Source organism: Chrysochloris asiatica, unplaced genomic scaffold (assembly GCF_000296735.1).
Source record: "Chrysochloris asiatica unplaced genomic scaffold, ChrAsi1.0 scaffold00375, whole genome shotgun sequence".
NCBI classification, from domain to species: domain Eukaryota; kingdom Metazoa; phylum Chordata; class Mammalia; order Afrosoricida; family Chrysochloridae; genus Chrysochloris; species Chrysochloris asiatica.
In genome coordinates, this window is record NW_006408893.1 from 95,280 (window position 1) to 111,321 (window position 16,042).

Genomic DNA, 16,042 nt, shown 5'->3' on the forward strand with positions numbered 1-16,042 from the left:
TAAGTATATGTTTCAAGTCCTCTTCACTTTCAGCAAGCAAGGTTGTATCATCAGCATATTGCAGGTTGTTAATAAGTCTTCCATCAATCCTGACGCCACGTTTTTCTTCATAGAACCCAGCTTCTCGTATTATTTGCTCAGCCCTTAAATTTGTCCCTATTTTTTCATCAAAGATCTTAATAATTCTAGTATTCACATTTAGTTCTTTAATCCATGCTGAGTTGGTCTTTGTATATGGCGTGAGGTAAAAGGTCTTGTTTCAATCTTGTGCATATCAGTTTCCAGTTCTGCCAGCACCATCTGTTGAAGAGACTATGTCTTCCCCACTCTGTACTTTGGCCTTGGTCAAAGATCATTTGGCTGTATGTGCATGGGTTAATTTCTGGATTCTCAATTCTATTCCATTGATCGATGTATCTTACATTGTACCAGTACCAGGCTGTTTTGACCACTGTAGCCATGTAGTAAATTTTGAAATCGGGAAGTGAGAGGCTTCCAACATTGTTTTTTTTTCTTAAGCAGTGCTTTGCTTATCCTGGGTCTCTTTCCTTTACGTATAAAGTTTGTAATGTTTTTTTCCATCTCTTTGAAGAATGTCGTTGGAATCTGGATTGGGATTGTATTATATGTGTCCATTGATTTTGGCAGTATTGACATTATTTTCACAATGTTAAGTCTTCCTATCCAGGAGCATGTATTATTCTTCCATTTTTATAAGTCTCTTTTGGTATCTTGTAGCAGTGTTTTGTAGTTTTCTTTGTCTAGATCCTTTGTTCCTCTGGTTACATTTATTCCTAAATATGTCATCCTTTGAGTGGCTATTGTAAATGATATTGCTTTCTTAATTTCCTTTTCAGCATTGTCATTATTAGTATAGAGGAATCCAACTGATTTTTATATGTTGCTCTTGTACCCTGCCACTTTGATGAATCTTGCAATGAGTCCCAGTAGTTTTTTCTGAGTCTTTGGGGTTTTCTATGTATAAGTTCATGTTATCTACTTAATGAGAGAGTTTTACTTCCTCTTTCCCAATTTGGATGCCTTTAATTCCCTATCTTGCCTTATAGTTCTGGCCAAGGCTTCCAAAACAATATTGAATAGGATTGGTGATAAAGGGCATCTTTGTCTGGTACATGTTCGCACAGGGAAGGCTTTCAATTTCTCTCCATTGAGAATGATGTTAGTTGTTGGTTTTATATATATATGCTCCTAATTATGTTGAGGAATTTTCATTCAATTCATACTTTGTTGAATGTTTTTATCAGGGATGTATGTTAGATTTTGTCAAATGCTTTTTCTGCCTCAACTGATATAATCATGTCGTTCTTTTTCATTTTTCTTATTTTCTATGGTGGACTACAGTGATTGTTTTTCTAATGTTGAACCATCCTTGCATCCCTTGTTGGAATCTCACTTGGTCATGATGTATTATTTTTTTTGATGTGTTGTTGAATTCTCTTGGCTAGGATTTTGTTTAGAATTTTTGCATGTGTGTTCCTAAGGGATATTGATCTATAATTTTCTTTCTTAGTCATGTCCTTCCCTAGTTTTGGTATGAGGGTTATGCTTGCTTCATAGAATGCATTAGGAAGTTTTCATCCTCTTCTGCATTCTAGAATAATTTGAGTAGAATTGGTGACAACTGTTCCCTGAATGTTTGGTAAAACTCACCAATGAAGTCATCTGGAACTGAACTTTTTTGATGGGGAGTTTTTTGATGATCTGGTCAATTTCTTCCTTCGTGATAAGTCTGTTCAAGTTTTCTACTTCACTCTATATAAGTTTAGGTACTCCATGCTTTTCTAAAAATATATCCATCTCCTCTAGGTTTTCAAATTTATTTGAGTAGAACTCTTCATAGTATTCTGTTATTATCCTTTTTATTTCTATAGGTTTTATTGTGACATTACCCATGCGCTTTCTTATGCGTGTTATTGGTGTCATTTCCTTTTTTTCTTTTGTTAGGTTTGCCAGTGGTTTGTCAATTTTATTAACTTTTTCATAGAACCAGCTTCTTGTTCTGTTGATTCTTTCTATAGTTTTTCCGTTTTGTATCTCGTTTATTTCTACTCTAATCTTTATTATTTCCTTTATTCTGTTGACTGTAGGTTTACTTTACTGGACTATTTCTAGTTGTTGGAGATGTTTTGTTAATATGTTGATTTTGGTTCTTTCTTCTTTTTGGGTTTGTGCATTTTTCCAATAAACTGTCCTCTCACCACTGCTTTTGCCATGTTCCAAAGATGTTTTTTTTTTTTTTTTTCCCATTTCGAGACGTTTATTCAGGGTGAGGAAGAGGAAGGTGACCTCTGCTGGAGAGAGAAGCCAGGAGGCAGAAGAGAAGAAGAGAGTCAACGGGAAGGGAGTGGTCTTATATAGGTTCAACAGGAAGCGATTGGTCATTGCTGGGGTGATTTAGCTCTGGCCTATCAAAAGCCATGTTGCCCTTTAAACTACGTGCCTTGTGTCTTAGGGCAGGGAAACAGAAACCTAAGATTACAAAATGGAGTTGAAGGGAAGGGAAAGGGAAAAACCCGGAAGGTACAGCCTAAAATGGCAGACCTTATATTGTAACATTTCCCCCTCTTTGGTTAAACAAGAAAAATGAATGGCTGTCTCTATGATCCACGTCCACGGGAGAAGGGACGATGGTCATTTTTCCGTAGCTACTTCCTGCTGGCATTGAGGTGGCGAGGTTGTCTTTCTTTGGGCTTAGACCATAATCAGCAACAGCTTTGTCATTATTGTCAGTGTTGTAAATGGGTCAGCAGCTGGAATGAGGTTGGTCCCGCAGTCTTAGGTCTAGCTTGCTGGGAAATTTGGGTATGCGGCTAACATGCCATGGTGAAAGTTACCCTGGGCTCCTGGGCGGTGATCCGTGTTGGGCCAGACAGGCCAGGGCCTCCTCATAGGTCTTCTGCCGCTGAGCCAGAGGGCTGAAGAATTAACTCCTGCTGGTGATGGGTGCTGAGAAGGCGTCAGGGAAGAAGATCGTGGGCGCTGGGAGGGCATGTTGAAATGAGCGGGTTAGGGCGCCGGGAGAATTGGGGTCCTGGGCCTTCCGATGTTAAATTGGGGTTCACCCATCCCGCTTCTGACACCAGTGAAAGGGAAAAAAACAACCCGACACCGCTCATCAACCACACCGCACACCAGATGGCCCGTCTTGAGACTTTTATTCAGGGTGAGGAAGAGGAAGGTGACCTCTGCTGGAGAGAGAAGGCAGGAGGCAGAAGAGAAAGAAGAAGCAAGATGTTGTATTTTGTATTTTCATTCTCATTTGTTTCTAGGAACTTTGTGAATTCATGTTTTATTTTTTCTAGCCAGTCGCTTGTCAGCAGGGTGTTATTTAGTTTCCTTGTATTTGACTATTCCTTGGTTTTCCTATTGTTGATTTCTAATTTTATAGCATTGTTGTCTGAGAAGATGCTGTAGTATTTTGATGTTTGTAAATTTATGGGGACTTGTTTTATGGGGTAACACATGGTCTATTCTAGAGAATGTTCCATGTGCACTGGAAAAGAATATCTACTTTGCTGTTGATGGGTTGAATGCTCTGTACTCATCTTTGAGATCCTGTTGGCTGATTGTGTTGTTTAGTTCCTCTGTGTCTTTGTTGAGTTTCTTTCTGGTTGTTCTGTCCTTTTTAAAAAGTGGTGTATTAAAATCTCACTATTATTGTTGATTTGTCTATTTCTTTTTTCAAATATGTTACAGTTTTCTTTATATATTTTTGAGCTTTTTCATTGGGAGCTTAGATATTTATTATGGTTATGTCATGTTGCTCAATTTTCCCTTTAATTATTAGATAATGTCCATCATTATCTATTATGGTGGTTTTTGCCTTAAAGTTTATTTTATCAGAGATTAGTATTGCCACTTCTGCTCGTTTTTTATTGTAATTATCTTGGTATATTTTTTTCCATCCTTTGACTTTTAATTTGTTTTTGTCTTTGTGTGTAAGATGTGTGTCTTGCAGATAGCATATTGCAGGATCTTGTTGTTGGTTTTTTTTTTTTTTTAATCCATCTGCCACTCTCCATCTCTTAACTGGTGCATTTAATCCATTTACATTCAGTGTACTTTTTGATGTTGTTGTTGTGATGATCTATGGAGTCACTTCCAACTCATAGCGACCCTGTACAGGGTTTCCAAGGCTATAAATCTTTACAGGAGCAGAAACCCTCATCTTTCTCCCATGGAACAGCTAGTAGTTTCAAACTGCTGACCTTGCAGTTCACAAGGTTTTATTATCCCCTCTATGTATCATCAGTTAATAGTATTTCTCTCTATTCATTTTAGCACTCTTTTTTTAAACTCAGGCTAATATAATAATTTGTACAACCAAAGGGCACACATTCCGCAAGTCTGCCTCCTGGCTGCCAGCTCTCAGTCACTCTCTTTCCATGAATCTAGAGTCCTCAGCTGTTCCCTCTCTCCATGTCCACATGGAAGGTATAATCTCCACTGATTAGTATACAGTCTGTCTGGGCAGGGTTGATGAAAGGAGATGGAATAGGACTCGTGTGGTACAATAGTGAATAATTGCTATCAGGACTGACTGTGAGGGTTGGAAATGTAGACATTTTGTAGCAAAAGGAGGGGAGTGACTGATTTTGCATTCCAGGAGTAGAGGTCCCTGGGGCCATCAAGGGAGAAGAGCGGGGTGTGGGACCCTACCCAAGAAACAGTGACACCAGAGATGGAGTCAGATGATGTGGAGAAATGGGGCGGCTGGGGACTCTAGACCCAGAGAAGGAGAGGGTCTGTGTGCTGACGACCATGGGGCAGGCTTGCAGGGTATACCCTTTGGTTGTTTGATGATGCATTGAGGGGATTGTAACCATCACAATGAAACAATATATGATAGGATGAATGTAAAGCTAATGTTCTCCCATGTAAACTATCACATGATTCACAATAAAGCATTTAGCTTTAAAAAAAAAAAAAACAGAAAAGAAAAAAAGGAAGGGGGGGGCATAAAGGAGGAAAAAATTAAGGAGACACAACAAAAGTTGAAGGAACAGAGCAGACCTCTTTGATTGCTGATCCCTGATGTGGATTCTGGTGTAGTTCTGGCTGAGCAGAGCTGATTATCTGGTTTCTGCTTTGCTTAGAATGCTGATTGCAGTCATTCAGAGTGGCCACAGTGTTCAGTTGGCAGTTTATCACTTCTTATGGAGTCCTGGTATGGTGCTATACGGTAATCACTGGGCTGCTAGCTATAAGGTCGGTGGTTCAAATCCACCAGCCACTCCTCGAAAACCTTAGACAGGGTTACTGTGATTCGGAACCCGACTCAATGACCCTAAGTAACAACATACCTCCTTACTCACTGTTTTCATTCAGTCTCTTCCTCATTGGTATTTGACCTGTTTTACCCCTTTATTTGAAGTTTTAGGTTCCTGGATTGTCATCCATATCCATTTCACTTGGATTATTGTGCATTTTTGTTGTTGTTGAGCCTCTCAAATCCAGCAAGAAACGAACTCTCAGTGGTGCACTGAATATTAATGTAGGATTTGCATTTGCCTCCTTTGTCTCATCCCTCTTCTCCTCTGGCATTCATCTCTAAGCAGAGAGCAGAGTGCTGTCTTTGGTCTCTTGTAACTTCCTCTTTTCTCCCCCCTTAGGAGATCTGCCCACCTTGTGTGGATGACTTCCTGTACATCTGTGATGGTATTTACCAGCGAGATGAGGTTCTTGCCATGGAAATCAGCATCTTGAGAACCCTCAAATTTGACATCAACATCCCCACTGCCTATCATTTTCTGCGCAGATATGCTAGGGTAAGATGAAAGAGCCACATCTTTCGCTACTTAGTGTTTCTCTTAATGCCCAGAGTGAATGTCTGAGTAGTAGGAAAGGAAAAGGGTATAGCTGGAGTGGAAGTGAATTTTCTCCAGCAATTTAAAGTTGGCAGTCTATGAAGCTGGTGAATCAAATTCCTGATTTGCAGAGTATAACTGTATGATATTTTCTTAAATAATATTTTGTTTTGTTTTCAGTGAATGTTTACACAGCAAATTGGTTCCCATTTAACTTTTTCTACCAAAATTGTATTGTGACATTAGTTACGGTTTCCACAATGTGTCAACATTCTATTTAATTGTATACCTATTTCTCTATACCTGCAAGTTTTTGAGGTTAAGGGCAGGGTGTTATTAAGTGCCTTCAAGTCAGTTCTGACTCATATGGTTTCTGAGGAGTGGCTGGTGAGTTTGAGCTGCAGACCTTGCAGTTCAAACCAACCTTGCGGTCCAATTTTTTATCCTACAGCACCACACCAGGACTCTAAAGGGGATGGAGAAAAAGACTCTTTAACCAGAAGAGACATTTGGACTGTTTTGGAGGGATGCTAGCAATGTTCTGTTTCGTCACCTGGGTGTTGATTGCATAGAATGTCATTTTATTTATTGTATTCTCCATGGCATTCTGTAGTTTTCTGTGTGTCTGTGTGTGAACATGTATGCGTGGACACAATTTTTAAAAGGTATTCAAACAAAAAGGGAAATGGTTCTTTTTGATCATGGACTGTATCCTCAGGTAAAACTAAGTCAAAGCTAGAATTGGGGGAGTTTTCAAATTTATATTGCAAAAACGGTAGGTGGAAGGGGTACCAGAAACACACTTGAGAATTTGGTTAAAACGGTGCCAAACCCTACTGCTGATTTTAGAATCTTCTCATAAAGATTTTGTGCCTTTTGAGGTATGGACCTTAGAATGAACCATGGAGGCAGGTGAGGTAAAGTTCTCAAGTAGTCAGGATATAGGCCTGTGATGGGGTAAGTGAAGAGAGTGGGTATAGAGGAGTTTTCTGACTCGTGCTACTTTTTAAAATTGGTTGTTGAGGCTGTCTTCTTCCTACCTTTAGTGTGTCCATGCCAACATGAAGACCCTGACTTTGTCACGCTTCATCTGCGAGATGACTCTGCAAGAATATGACTATATCCAGGAAAGGGCTTCCAAGCTAGCTGCTAGCTCCTTTCTCCTGGCCCTCTACATGAAGAATCTTGGACACTGGGTAAACACTTGCAGGGATCAGGGTTTGAGATTAAAAAATAGAGTTGACTCAGGGAAGATGTGGAAAATGGGGTGAGAAAAACAGCATATACCCATTCTTATGAATTTGTTGACACCTAAAAAAACTTACAATGTGTACAGCTGTTTCTCTTCATTTTGAGTTGTGCCCCATCAGCAAATGAAGGTTCCAAGGGCTTTAATCCCACGGGCTTTACTCCATTCAGCTCACCAATGAGTTGGATATCAATCTTTGTTTGTTCCATTTCATTTTTGATGACTTCCAACTTTCTTAGTTTCATACTTCGTACATTCCATGTTCTGAATGTTAATGGATGTTTGCAACTGTTTCTTCCTATTTTGAGTTTTGCCACATCAGCAAATGTAGGTCTCACAAGCTTACGACCATCTGTGTCATTAAGGTCAACTCAAATTTGAGGAGACAGCTCTTCCTCAGTCCAATTTTGAATGCCTTACATCCAAGGGGTGGGGATCTCATCTTCTGGTACTGTATCTGACAATGTTCTACTGCTATTCATGAAGTTTTCAGTGACAAACCATTCAGAAGTGATCTGCCTCTACTTCCTAGTCTGTCTTAGTCTAGACGTTCCACTGAAATTTGTCCACCGTGGGTGACCTTTGTGGTATTTAAAATACTGGTGGCATAGCCTCCAGTATCACAGGAACACAAAGCCACCACAGTATAACAAACTGACAAGAGGAGTGGTGGTGAAAAAGAATAAATAATAATAATGGCTGTACTAGCACTTAATGAGGGCTCTGGCAGTGTTCTAAGCAGTTTGTATATTATCTGATTTCATCTTAATAACAACTCTATGAGATCAGGATAATGATCTCTACTTAAAGTTAATAATATAAGGCACTGAGAATTTAAATAACTTTCCATGTTTATACAGCTAATGAAAAGCAGAGCTAGGCTTTGAGAACGATGAGAGGTATTGAAAATATGAACTACTGTATACTGGATGGCTAGCACTCTGGAACCACAATCCTAGAGACTATGCTAAGTCAGGCTCTGACCTTTGGGTCTTGGGAAAGTCCAGTGGGTTCTGAAGAAAGAATTGAGAGGCTCAAGACAGCAATATTTCAGTGTTTTAGCAGTAAGCATTTTAAATGCTCTTCACTTTCAGCAAGCAAGGTTGTATCATCTGCATGTAGCAGATTATTAATGAGTCTTCCTCCAACCCTGATGCCACTTTTTCTTCATATAACCCAGCTTCTTGGATTGTTTGTTCAGCATACAGATTGAGTAAGTATGGTGAAAGAATACAACCCTGGTAGACACCCTTCCTAATTTTAAACCATTTGGTGTCCCCTTTTCTGTTTGAACAACTGTTCCTCATGAGCACAATTAAGTGTTCTGCAATACTCATACTTCACAATGTTGTCCATAACTTGTCATGATCCACACATTCAAAAGCCTTTGCGCAGTCACTAAAGTACAAGTAAACATCTTTCTGGTATTCTCTGCTTCCAGCCAAGATCCATCTGGCATCAGCAATGATATCCCTTGTTCCACATCATCTTCTGAATCTGGCTTGAACCTCTGGAAGTTCTCTGTCAGTGTATGTTGTTGTTAAGTGCCGTCAAGCCGATTCCAACCCATAGCGACACTATATAGGGTTTTCAAGGAGCAGCTGGTGAGCTTGAACCACTGACCTTGAAGTTCAAATGACTTTGCAGTCTGATGGATTAGCCCACAGTGCCACACCAGGACTCCCTGTCAATGTATGATTGCAGCCATTTTTGGATTACCTTTAGTAAAGTTTTACTCTCATGGAATATCAATGATATTGTCCAATGATTTCCATATTCCATTGAGTCACCTCTTTGGAATGAGCACAAATATGGATCTCTTTTGGTCTGTTAGCCAGGTAGTTGTCTTCCAAATTTCATGGCATGGATGAATGAGTACCTCCAGTGCTGCATCATTTTGTCGAAAGATTTCAATTTGTATTCCATCAATATCCAGAGCCTTGTTTTTGCCAATGACTTCAGTGCACCTTGGACTTCTTCCTTCAGTATCATATGCTACCTATTAAAGTGGTTGAACATTAACCATTTCTTTCTGATACAGTGACTCTGTGTATTCCTTCAATCTTCTTTTGATGCTTTTTGTATCATTCAGTATTTTGCCCATAGAATCCTTCAGTATTGCAATCGAGGTTTGAATTTTTTCTTCAGTTCCCTTAGCTTGAGAAATGCTGAGTGTGTTATTCCCAACATTTGTCTTTCTGTTTGTTGTACTGTGGTGGCTTGTGTGTTGGTTGTCGTGATTCTGGAAGCTATACCATGGGTGTTTTAAATACCAGCAGGGTCATCCACCGTGGACAGGTGGACAGCAAGCTTCCAGATGAAGACAGACTAGAAAGAAGGCGAGACGAACTACTTCTGAATATTTTAGTCACTGAAAGCCTTATGTTGTAGAGTAGGAAATATATTAATTAATTGGTGAAATTACTGAATTTGGGTATATTTTGTGTATTATTTCACTTTTATAAGAAATATGAAAAAGTTAATTGGGAATGGTGAGGGATAAGACCAGAATGGCAGGCTGTGTTCAGAATGTGAGGGACTTTGTATGCCATGTGGGAATCCCATTTTATCCTAAGTACTGGAGGTAATTTGGGCAGGGAAGTATATTTTGGAACTAGTTATATTATATACGTTATATTAGATTACAGGAAGTGTAACAGTAGAGACATCAGTGAGTAAACAATCATAATAGTCAAGGACCTGACTATTGAGGACCTGAGCCACTACAGGGTAGTGGCGCAGTTAGTCTCATTTAACATACCCAGTGTGGTGTATTGCCTCCATGTGCTACTTTTCTGTTCAGCATGCCTGTGGTTGCCCTTTGCCTGTAGCCATGGTTTTCAAGCAATATTTGGTAGAGCACTGGGGTTCCTGCAGAAGTATATTGTTTGTTGTTAAGTTCCGTCAAGTCAGTTCCAACTCATAGTGACCCTGTATAGGGTTTACAAGAAGCAGCTGGTGGGTTTGAACCTCCAACCTTGTGGTTAGCAGTCCAATGCTTATCCTACAGCACTACATCAGGAGTCTTTAGGGACCACATAAAAGGTAAAGAAAGGGAAGCAAATTGGTGGGCTTCTTCCCTGCTTTCAGGTAAGGCATTTGGGCTTCCAGGCAAGATATTTGAGGAAGGGAAAAAAGAAAAAAAGAAATCAGGAAAATAATATAAAACACTTTTAGAAAACCACTCACTTATAGAATAAATCCTCTTTCTTTCTCTGCCTGTTGAACTCACACCCATTGCAAATGTACTCACCTCTAAAAGCTTTCTGTGACTTTTCTGGGCAAATTTCATTGGCCTTGCTGCTCTGTACCTCCACTATCCCACACTGGCATTCTTTATAGTACTTACCACACAGTTTGCAACTCTCTGTTTGCATGTGTGTATTCCCCACTAGACTACAGACTCCTCAAGGACTGTTGTTGGTAGGTGCTGTTAAGTCAGTTCTAACTCACAGCAACCCTGTGTAGGGTTTTTGAGGAGTGGCTGGTAGGTTTGAACTGTCAATCTTGTGCTTAACATTCCAGTGTTTAACCTACAGCACCACACCAGTCTTTTTTCATCTTTGTATTCCCCACATTCTATATGGATAGGATTTAGTATCATTAATCTTATTTGATATTAATGTGCTAGAACCTGTCCTGTGTGCTTTGTATATTAACTCATTTAACCTGATGATGTAGTTACTATCATGACTCATTTGTTACATGAAGAAACTGAAGCATAAAGAAGTTAATAATTAACTCAAGGTCATGCTATTAGTGGAGCTGAGATTTGAAACCAAGCAGTCTCCCTCTAGAACTTTGATTGTTAAACCCTCTGTTATCCTGCTTCTGCCACATAATTGTAATTCTTAAGAACCGAATGAGTAAATGAATATATGGAATGATACTCAGAAGAGGAACAGCTTTAATTTCTGTTGGCTGTTGAGTTAGAACTTAAGGTTTGATCTGGAGATTGTTTGATTAATGGCTCTGACCCTTAGAGTAAACTACAAAATCAGTCATGTTCCTTAGGTTCTTCAATGGATTTCAGCATATATGATCATCTATGACCAGGCCTAATATAAATCTGAGTCCTGATGTGGCACTGTAGGATAAATACTAGACTGGCAACCATAAGGTCGGCAATTCAAATGGACTAGCTACTGTTCAGAATTCCTATACAAGGCCACTATGAGTCCACTCAACGAAACCCATTCTTCTAGATAGTACCTTATAGTTATTGTCAATGCATGTGCTGGTATTGGCTTTTAGAATATTTTGACTAGCACCCATGCATTCATGGATGAGAAGTTTGTTCTTGGGATATCAGAGGTGGAAGAAGGGTCTGCTTTCTGTAGTAGAAATCATTGTTCTTGTTACTTTATCAGGCTCCTGCCCTGGAATATCACAGTGGCTACAGGATCTCTGATCTTTACCCATTGGTCAAGCAACTGAACATCATGCTGACTTTTCAGTCTTGTGACAGGCTCAAGACTGTGTATTCCAAGTATTCTCACCAGTAAGTGCCAAGCCCCTCTTGAGGTTGGGGTTGTATTCAGATTTGAGGAACCCTTAAAACACTAGGCTCAGCCTATCTCATTTAAGGATAAAAGAATACAGAGGATTTTACTTTTTTTTCTGCTCTAGGGTTAAAGCAAGAGGGAACCTGGAGCCCTATGTCCTAGTTGCCCAATAGAGCATCTGCTATGGGTTGTTCTAGAGCAGGAAGTATATTAATAAGGAAATGGTTGAATTGCGGTATTTTTGTGTGTTTATTTCACTGCAATAAAAAATATGAAAAAAATTAATTTAGAGTGGTGAGGAATGAGACTAGAATGGCAGGCCATGTTCAGAATGTTGAGCAAGTGTATCTTCCTTTTGCAGGGTCTTCTTTGAAGTCACCGGAATACCCCCCTTGGATACGTTGAATATGGAAGAGATCTTGAACTACTTCTGATTATGAAACTGAAAGTTTGGTACCCTAACAGCAGCCACTAGAGCCAAGCAGACACATAAATAGAATGTATTTATTCTGTGCTTAAATTTGTCTTTTGATTGTTTTTTCTTCATTTGTCATGTGTTTCTTTTTTTTCACACTGATAATGTTGTAAATATTTAAGTATTTTTATGAAAGAGAAAATTTATCATTGTATTTGATTATAAGTTTAATTAAAAATTAATAATGGTTCTTGTTAAAATGGCTTACCTCTTCTATTAACATACAGGAAAGTGCTTTGTTCTGTTTGTTTGTTTTTCACCTGGCTAGTAAAGGCACCTTGCTTATGTAATTTTCTCCTTTCTCAGGAGACTTTGTCCTAATGGGAGGAGGAATTGAGCCAAGTGTGAACTGGTCAATGGGTCTCTTGAAGGAGGACCCTAGAGGATGGTGCCCATTCCAAGGAGAGAGACCCCAACCTGAGGTAGCCCTCAGTATTCAGATCTAGGGCAACTGATAATGTGGGCAAACACCTTTACCTAGTCTCAGATTGTTTGTTCTCTTTGCTTCTTCTAAGACCCTGAAAGGAGGTCTTGGCATTTATTGAAAAACTACTTGCACATTAAACACTCTATACACATTTTTATCATTTGTTATTGTTATGTGTCATAGAGTTGGTTCTGACGTATAGCAACCCACCCGTATAGGGTTTCTGGTTGTTTAAATCTTTGCGGGAGCAGAAAGCCTCATTTTTCTCCCATTTTTCCCATTGTTGTTAAGTGCCATCGAGTCAATTCCAACCCATAGCGACCCTGTATAGGGTTTCCGAGGAGTGACTGGTGAGCTTGAACTGCCGACCTTGCAGTTCAAACAGCTTTGCAGTCTGGCGCGTTAACCCACAGCGCCACACCAGGACTCCATTTTACAAGATTTTATAAATATACAGACATTCATTCTGTCAAAGTCAGCATCCTGAGTATTAGGGAAAAAAGTGTAGAAAACCCATACCTTAATTTCATTGGTTAAACAGGTGTTCTCTATCTCCCAGTAAACAAGCAGGCACAATTTCATCCAACTTCCTAAGTCAAGCACTTGTCACTGAAGCCATAGCATAACTTGGAATCATTTTCCAGAGCAACATTAGTACTCAGTTCTGAGGGGGGTGGTGGAGGGAAGCCTGTCTAAAATTCTGAGAGCTTCATGGTACTTCAGGGTAAATAGGGAGTGATTGCAATGCTCTTCAACTATATTTTGATTAAACTCCATGGCAGTTTATTAAGTAATGAAATATTAAAGTGCCCTCTAACTGGCCAGAACAATGTACTCAAACCAGGAGAATGCCATAAATGCCATAAATAATGATTATATTTCCACTTGTCAAGTTGTCAAAACTGAGAGTTTTGTCCCAGGAGAAATCTCTGCCCCATAGAATATCTTGACAAGGACAGGACTGTATTTGTAACTTTATCTTCATTGTCATACTACAGATAATTAGGACCAAGATCTTACTGACTTGAGACCAGCTTGAGTCCTTATTATAAAGGCAGCAAATGTTAATTGGAAATTTGAAACCACCTTTGGAAAATGAATAAGGTAAGACTAGTAACAATCCCTCTGACTGGTTCCTAGGTCCTCTAAGAAGTCTCTCTCACTGATTCCTGGTCACTTGGTGCTGATCTTAGAGGTGTGAAGGAGTCATTCTAGTACTAACTTTCATTATTTTCTATAATGATACACTCTTTCTTCCTCTTTCTCCTCTTTCAACAACCCCTATCATGAGGTATCAACTCAGGAAATGGCTAAAATAAACTGTCAAGTGTTTAATGGCCAGAATGAAACTTCATCTAAGTATCCTATGAATCAATGATGTAAACACTACAGAATTATGAGTAATGGCTGTCTTAGGCTTGGTTCTCTAGAGAAACAAAACTAGTGGTTCTCATATGTGTATATATATAAAGAGATTTATCTCACAGAAATGACTCACACAGTTGCAAGGATTGGCAAGTTCTAACTCCATGGGTCAGATGTCAGGCTGGAGGCTTATTCTGACTCGTGTAAAGACAGATGGCAGACATTTGGCAGCAGAGGTGAATGAATCTAAGGTCACCAGGTAGGATGGCAGTTTGCTGATGATTCCCAGTATTGACAAGTCCACAGAACCTGAGGCTTGACGACAAGTCAGATGCAGGAATCAGAGCCAATAAAAAGCACGTGAACTTTTCCAGAGTGCCCATGTATATTGGAAGCAGGCTACATCCCTGAGGAAATACCCTTTCAATTCATTGGTTGCTCATAGAAGATCTCATCATTGAGGTAAGTACATTACATCAGAATTCATACTGGGGGATGACTGCGTCATAACTACCAAATCACCGAGAATTGTGCCCTAGCCAAGTTGATACACAGCCTTAACCATCACAGTGGCCAATGCAGGAAATAATACTAGGAGACATACCCACAGTCATACAGTGGAAAGAACTGGAATTTCTGTCCGTAATTCTTAATGCATTGATTAGGAAGCAAGAAGGGATCGATCATCAGTGTAAGCATCAATTCTAACCTCCAGTGCCAAGAGCTTCTCAAAGCAGTTTCAACACGGCTGCTGGTATTAGTCCTTGATGGTGTTAGCCTTCCAAGTATCTGAAAATGCTTCGTTTCAATCCTGAAGTGCTATCATCTGTTTTGAGGTGCTTTGGTGAAGGAGATGTGATTAAAGATGGACTCTGTCTCTTCAACCAAAGTTTAGAAGATTCTTTTATTGCCTCAGCTTGACAGGAGAAAGGGTAAGGAAGACAAATGAAAGGAGGTTTCTCTAACCTAAAAAACAAAAATATAGATATCCAATTTTCCCAGCACCATTTTAGAAATTTTTTTTTTGTAAATTTGATGAAAGTTTACAGAGCATAATTAGTTTCCCATTCAACAATTCAAACACGTTTTTTAAAAGTTTTTATTGTGAATTATGTGGATTTACATGGGAGAACATCAGTGTTACATTCATCCTATCGTATTTCATTTCGTTATAATGATTATAATCCCCTCCATGCACCATCAAATAACCAAAGGGTACACCCCACAGGCCTGCCCCCTGGCCATCAGCACACAGCCCCTCTCCCTCCCTGAGTCCAGTGTCCCCAGTCGCTCCATCTGTCTACATCATTGTCTCTGTCTCCATCCCTGGCGTCACTGCCTCTCTGGGTAGGGTCCCGCTCTCCACTCTTCTCAGTTTTTTTGTGTGACGTTTGTTGCAATCCCCACAATATCACAGCAATCTTCCACTTCTTCCTGAGTTTACTATTTCCATTTGTCTGTCTTTCCTGTCCTTTGCTACCTTCTGAGCTTTCTGCTTGGGCAATTTCTGCCCTTTTGGTCTCATATGATTGATTATTCTCAGTAGTTCCTACCTCCCAGGTGTTACTATTCACCTTTTAGGCCCGTCTGTTGTTTGACTGAAAGTTGACCACTGAGTTCCAGGTTTGGAGAACGTCTAAGAGTCCTACTCTCAGAAGTTTCACCAATCTCTATAAAACTCATAGTCCTGGTATTTTAATGATTTTGAGTTTTGTTCCACATTTTTCTCCAACTGTATCCAGGGTTTTCTATTTTGATCCCACTTAGAAGCCCTAATTTATGGCATAAATAAATTATCAAACATAACTAAACATGCACAAACAGCAGAAGATAAACTAGACAACTGTGATTTCTTAATTATCCAACAATCATGCACATCAAAAAACTCAAATTGAAAAGAGAACCTACGAATTGGGGAAAATGTTTTAGCAATGATATAGCTGACAAGGGACTAATTTCTAAATCTTATAGAAAACTTTAATATATAACAAGAAAAAGACAATCCAAATAAAATATGAGTAGAGGACATGAACAGACATTTTCCTAAAGAAGGAATTCAAGCAGCCAATAAATATATGAAGATATGATATCATTAGCTGTTGTTAAGTGTTGCTAAGTTAGATTCAACTCAGTAACCCTGTACAGGATTTCCGAGAAGCTGGTGGATTTGAGCCACTGACTTAGGTTAGCAGT

At 39.4% G+C, this 16,042-nt stretch overlaps 1 pseudogene; it reads left to right on the plus strand.

Annotated features, from left to right (window-relative positions):
* Positions 1-12,016, plus strand: part of LOC102834149 — a 65,851-nt pseudogene extending 53,835 nt beyond the window's left edge.
* Positions 12,017-16,042: the final 4,026 nt, after the last annotated feature.